The sequence below is a fragment of the Tympanuchus pallidicinctus genome, unplaced genomic scaffold (assembly GCF_026119805.1).
Source record: "Tympanuchus pallidicinctus isolate F22 unplaced genomic scaffold, pur_lepc_1.0 scaffold8, whole genome shotgun sequence".
In the NCBI taxonomy this organism is placed as follows: domain Eukaryota; kingdom Metazoa; phylum Chordata; class Aves; order Galliformes; family Phasianidae; genus Tympanuchus; species Tympanuchus pallidicinctus.
This window is the reverse complement of record NW_026294802.1, coordinates 28,071,533-28,077,964: the sequence shown is the minus strand read 5'-3', so window position 1 is coordinate 28,077,964 and position 6,432 is coordinate 28,071,533. Positions and strand designations below refer to the sequence as shown.

The 6,432-nt window shown below is 40.3% G+C and overlaps 1 long non-coding RNA gene across 3 annotated transcripts; it reads right to left on the bottom strand.

The window, feature by feature from the left end:
- Positions 1-316: 316 nt before the first annotated feature.
- Positions 317-6,105, bottom strand: LOC128073801 (uncharacterized). 3 transcript variants are annotated; one of them, XR_008202888.1, is made up of 4 exons: positions 5,590-6,105; positions 5,407-5,505; positions 3,835-5,295; positions 317-2,580 (listed from the first exon to the last, which is right to left on the bottom strand). It is a non-coding gene; the product is annotated as an uncharacterized LOC128073801 (long non-coding RNA). The 3 variants fall into 3 exon arrangements; XR_008202887.1 differs by having other exon boundaries at positions 5,407-5,488; XR_008202889.1 differs by having other exon boundaries at positions 3,835-3,910; positions 5,407-5,488.
- Positions 6,106-6,432: the final 327 nt, after the last annotated feature.

The following is a 6,432-nucleotide window of genomic DNA, read 5'->3' as shown; positions in this document are numbered from 1 at the left end:
TAATGAAGCGATCCTGTAAAGTCAATCTTGTAATCATACAAACAGAGCTACTGAACTCACCAGAGCCACCAAGGGAAGGAAGGGAGATCAGCCCCTGGAGCTCATTTAAATTAAGATTCCAGTTCTCACTGCATGTTTCCTGGTGTTAACAGCACTTTGCATGGGCTCATGTTAGCAAATGGGGACATAGTTACACACTTTTGATTAAACCTAAACAGAATTCGACAGTGCAACCTTTTCCTTATGTTAGAAATCTACAGCTGTGTGCCAAATATGCAAGATAAAAGAATACAACAGAACTGAAATAGTATAAAGATATGTTACAGAAAGCATACATTTTTATAGCAACATATTTTTTCCAGTTGATTCCACCCAGTCCAGCTCTCTTCAAATAATTGTCATTAATCAAATACAAATACAGGCCCCTTGGGTCCAACTCAGACTTGAAGCTAAACACATGTGTAAGTATTTGTTGGTCTGGAGTCTTAGTTTGTTGCAATATTATTGAAAAACATTACAGAATACATTTTTTCCCCTCCATCTTCCCTCCTCCTACCCAACAAATCAAATTACAGAGGTTTTAATCTAATCATTTTGAAAAATATTTTCACATATGAAATATAGTCTTACCCTCTTCAATCCCCTCCGCCGCCCAAGAAATAGAAAGACAGAACAAATCTGCTTTTTCCATTGTCAGCAGCAGATACAATCAAGAATTTTGCTTTAAATCTTGCAGATGGACAGCAACTTCAGAGCCATGCAGTGCAACAGTTATGGAGGAATCAAGTAAGCTTGTTAGGTGTTGGCTCACACAAATCAAGGGAAGCAGGAGCTAAGGTTCAGGTAGTCTGCTGCTCCCTGAGGCAGTTCCTCCAAAGGCACAAGAGATACAGCAGCCTTCCAGCAAACAACAGGCACCTGGATTTGGCCTCAGAACAAGCACTTCAAATTTGGCCAGCCTGTATGCTCAACTGTTAAAACAGCATCAAAACCCCTCACATCACTGGATGAGATCTAATCAATTTCAGTATGATGTTTTATGGTTACAAAGACAAGCATTTTGCTTTTCTACTATTCAGTACCTAAAAAGTTATATTCCTGAAGAAATTTTTGTATGTATACATATGCACAGATGTAAACATATGCACACTTATTGTATGTATGCATACATAACATATCCACATATGCACATAGACCCACAGCTTAAAAAGGAAAAAGTCCAAAGCCCAGGAACCCATGGTAACCTGACAGACTCAAAGAAGCCAAGAAAGCAGAAAGAAACATAAAAGCAGAATGTGGCCTTCCCCACTCATTGCAGAGAACCTAGAACCCTTAGCATGACCCCAGGCTGCAATAGCAACCTGAGCCATGTCTTTTGTGGATGGCTCCTTTCCGCAACACACTCCAACATTTTGCATTTCTCCTCTCCATGAAAGAGTCTTTGGATATACAAAATCAACTAGCCCTGAATATACATATTTTTTCCATTCTCTAACATACCATGACACAAACAAAGCTGTGTTTCCAGCTCTCCCATTACTTGCTGTAGCAGAAGGATCTTCCATTTCCTTGTCTTTCTGTGAAGGACTTTCCAAGGAAACCTATGTTTTGGAATTTGTTCTGAAGTAGGATGTAACATCTGGGAGAAAACAAGGCACATTTATGCCTCAGTCTTGATCTTGATAAAGTGTTTGCCCTGAGAATGTTTCAGTGGAGTAAACTTCCCACCTTCCCTTTAGAAACACATTAGCTTGAAAGAGAGCATGCAGATTTCTAGAAAAACAACAAATGAATGTACAGATTTACATGGTACCTTTTCCACACACCTTCTGCAAAAGTCAGGCATTAACAGAATGACAGATGAACTACTCAGGTTCTTTGAGATCAAGGAGAAGGCGCTGTACGAGGAAAGAATGCACAGAGGCCAAGGGTCAAGGTATACCTCAAAAGTTCTCGGTTATCTATTTCACCATGAACCAAATGCAAAAACAGAAATAGACTTCTTAATTCCACCCTTTTTCTTCCCTCTTCTTGTAGTAGGGGGATTTGCTTAATTCTTTACAGCTGACCCAGGCCTTCTACCCCTGACAATCTTTGTGTTAAGTTTACGGCATGCAGCTGCGGTCCTTCTGCTCAGGGCAAGAATGTTAACCCTTCCCCTGACAATCCTTGAACTGGTTATTATACGCAGTCCATCAGATGAATCTGATTTGAGACACCACCAGATGGTTGTTATTTAGGTGAAAGCAGACCCAAATAGAATAATAGTCCAAAATACTATTGGGTCAGTTACTGAACTACTGATTTGTGATTAGTAGTTGGAAAAAAGAAATATGTTGGCATGAAGAAGGGGCATAGAGCAGAACGCTGAGTTTGTCAGTCCCTTTGCACTCCTGTTCTTGAAGAGCTTTCAAATCTAAGCAGAAAGCTTTTTCTGCCATCAACTATCTTGTTGGGAGGCTTGGGTCGGGTTTTTTTAAATGAGCTGTTCTGAAACACAAACTTTCTTAAGGAAAGGTTGAACATAATTCACAGCAGAGCCAGAAAACGAGAGCCAACCTTCCACTGGCACTTCTGCATCTGAAAAGAGAAGAAAATTGACACCTGGAAATGCTGACATTTCGGAAAACGAATCTTAGCCATTTTGAGCACAAGTAGGATGCTGGCAAACAGTGTGACATTGAAGTAGGAGGAATGTAGAAGTACTTACTAAACAAAACAGAGAGGACTATTAAGGAACAAATATATGAACATTCAGCAGTGCCATGGCTAATTAATTTGTATGACTGCCTTTCAAATCACAGACCGAACCTGGTAGATGCTACTCATCTTTCTCCTCATAACAACTGCACAGATATTAACATTAATGCCTGAAGTAGTCCATTGAAACTGTTGGCTTTATACAGCCTACTTCAAATCAAGATGACTGTTTCCTTTAGGACTGTGGAGATAGTCAATATTTCAGTTGGGAGGCCAAGTCATACACTAATTTGATTCAGACTGAACTGAGTTCAGATTTCCTTTGTATTTGCTTTCCTCACCAAAGTGAAAAACTGAAAAAGCTCTACTTCACAGAAAATAAAGCAGGCAAAAAAAACAAAGGACTGGACTCTGATGCTGTAGAAAAGACCTCCATCATTCCATCCACCAAAACACTACCAAACCAAACCTCTACAGTACAAATAAAAACATCAGCTTCTGTTCCATTCTCTGTCAGAGGTTCCTTTCTTCTTGGAATCATGATCAAGCAATGATCATGATCAGCCTATGAGATATGACAGCATGCTGTTTTACCAGCTTCCCCAGCACCTCCAGAGTCAACCCCTCCCTTGCTTCAGGTGAGTGATATGACCACCTGACCAGTGTGCCTCAACTGAAGGTGGCCCTAGGCTGGTACAGGGAGGATTTCTCCATCCCACAGGACATGCAGTGCAGGTTTTAGTTATCTCTTTGCCCAATCTCTTTCCTGTAAACCTAACATCACCCAGTTGTGGTGATGAGGATGTCTGCCTACACAGAGGAGCACTGGAGGCACCAGCTGAAACAGCCTGGGTTAAGCAACCAGTACAGTTTTAAAAAAGCTTTTCCTGCAAACTAGACATTTTCAACCTGATGTTCTTGAGACAGTTGTTTGTTCCCTGGATCAAATGCATAGACCCCTTCTAGCACTGGGCACCAAGCTAGCTCCCAAGACCCCTCTCTCCACTATTACAAAGGATAGAGTAGCGTGACCAATCTTCCAGCAGGGCATCATCTGTTACAAGTTACCAGTAGGTAGGATAGGTGAACACAGCCTAAACACCTCCACAACTGAGGAGTCCTTTTTATGCTGACCTGCTCTCCAGTGGTCTCCATGTTCTCCCTTATATCCTGTCGTTAGATGCTTTCTTCATTCAAACTAGTTGACAAGCTGCTTAGGAAAGCAAATGATTTCTGAACAATCATATGCTCTACAGATTAGTTGTGCTTTATAACAATTCAGAGAACAAAAAGATATAACAACGTTCGGATTGCAAAAGCAAATAAAGCCCAGACATTATAAGGTTTACATATACTTAATCCAAGCAGAGGACAATTGGAATTAATTTAGTTCTTGCACTTCAATATATCATACATGTATACAAAAGGAATGCTTGCAAATCAAAAACAATTTGCAAGCAATAAATAAATAAATAAAGAAGAAACCGAACCCAGGAACAAATCTGCAGCACTCAGTTTGCTCAAATGGTGGGTGTATTTTTGTCCCATAATACTAGTCCTGTTTGGTTTTTTTTCTTTTCTTTCTGTACTTTTGTACCTAATCTGTTCTTTCTAATACTTGAACAAGTTTGGGTTGTTAGAGGGTTTCCTATATAAGAAAACAGCAGAATCATCATCACAGTTCGTGGACCCTTCAACTTAAATATTATGCATGCATGTTATTTTCGGAGACACTGTTTTTCATAAGTAAACCCATATACCAAAGTTTACGGAGCTGGAGATTTTGTGGGTCATAGCACAGAAATAATCTCTCTCCCAAACCTGCTTGTTGGTATCAAGTTGTTGGATTTTCATCTCGTTATTTATGGAGAAAGTAACCACAATCTTCCAAGCCTGTCACTGGAGACTACTTCCCCAGCTCAGCTGAAAGGTAGTTGTATCTGCGGGCCTGAAATCGCTGCAAGGGTGGAAGGCTTCGGTTTGTTTCTTGAAAGATGGGATTATAATGGAAAATAGTGTTAGGTTAAAGAAATAGCACTGGTGGTATAATTTGGCAGAAAAATAAAGGATGTCCAAACAAAAGGGTTTGAATTTCTGGAAAAATAATTTTAGTTTTGTGCCAGCACTGTCTGGACTGAGGGAAAAAAAAAAGTTTTACACCTTTTTTGAAACTTGAACCCATTGCCTGAAGTATTTAAGAAAAGTCAGAATCCTAAGGAGTAAATTTCTTGGGCTGCCGTTTCCAATGAGTAAGTTTGATAAATAAAACTTAATTTTTACATCTGCCATGGATTCTGGGCTATGATTAATAGCTTTAGCGTTGTGGCCAGTAGCCAATGTATGTATGTGATTACAGCAATCTTAAATATAGTACATTTTGAATAAATATGCCACATAACAGTATAAGAAACACCCTCTGCACGCCTGGAAACAAAACTTTGTCCCAGTGTCAAGTATTAAATCCTTATGAGAGTTAAACAGCACAGAGATCATCAGGCAGGCTGACAAGAACACAGGGTGCTGCTGGCATCAGCTCAAATTTGGGAGCTCAGTCACTGAAACACTATTTCTGTTCATTTTGTTTCAGCTGATTTGCTGCATTATGGTTGTGGGGAAAAAAAATAGTTTAAAAATTAGAGTTGCGTAACTCAGGTTTCATGAGCTGTACAATTTTCCTCTCCTCTTCAAAGGGCAGCATGCTCTCACCTGTGCTGACAGCAGCAGAAGGATAACAGAGAATCACCAAACTATTGTATGTCCACCACAGAATTACTCAATTCATAGAGTCCTGCAAGGAAAAAATTACTGGGATTTCAGAGGAAACACAGAACATCTTTAAAATCCCTTTATCTCTGGGACAGGAAAATTGTCTTCCACCTCTCACCTTACCTTTGTGCTTTTACCCCTTCAGCAGCCTTGCTGCTGCTCACACTCCCTTCAGCATCTCCATTTCTCTTCTCTGCTGAAGAAAACTGATTGGCACGAGCAGCATATGCACAAGACAATCACTTTTAGGTAGCAGCAGCAGAAGTGGAGGTGCCTGGAATTTCAGAGCTTAAATAGGGCTTGTTCAAGCCAATCAGTAATTTTAGCTTTAGTACTGGCTATCAGGGTCTTAACAACTTTTTAAATGAAATCTTGCTCTGTGCACCTGCCTTTTGTGCAACAGGTTTCAAGCTCCTGAGCTCCATTCGTCAGCCCCCTCATTTTACAAAGCGGAAGATAGGCTTGCAGTGCTTTTAGGATGTCTTTATTCTAGAGCACCACATCCGTCTTTAGCAGAAATCTCAGACACCAGCTTCTTAGTTCCACAGAACTGTTCAGGACAGAGATTTTTTCAGATAGACACTCAACATCAGCTCCAGAACAGAAATTCAACAGTAATCCTGTTTTCTTTAGGGAGGGAGAAGGAAGCTGTTAACAGCTGTCCTCTGCCTGCCTCCAAATGAGCCAGGTTTCACCTGCTGTCATTACATCCCTTGCCTAATTACATTCTTAATCACTTCTAAAAGCAGGGCTCGCTCTGCTCTAAGTAGGGAACTCCAAGCCAACATTAAGCAGTATTGACATCCAGTGGAGAGTTAGAATAATTACAGGCATGCAGATAACTGAGTGCAAGAGTCCTGTTTAAATTCTTAGTTCAGCTCAAAGAGAGCAGTCTATTTACCTTAACCTAAAGGTATGATCTTCCTAGAAGATACAAATGAACCTTATCATCTTCTCTTTGTTAGG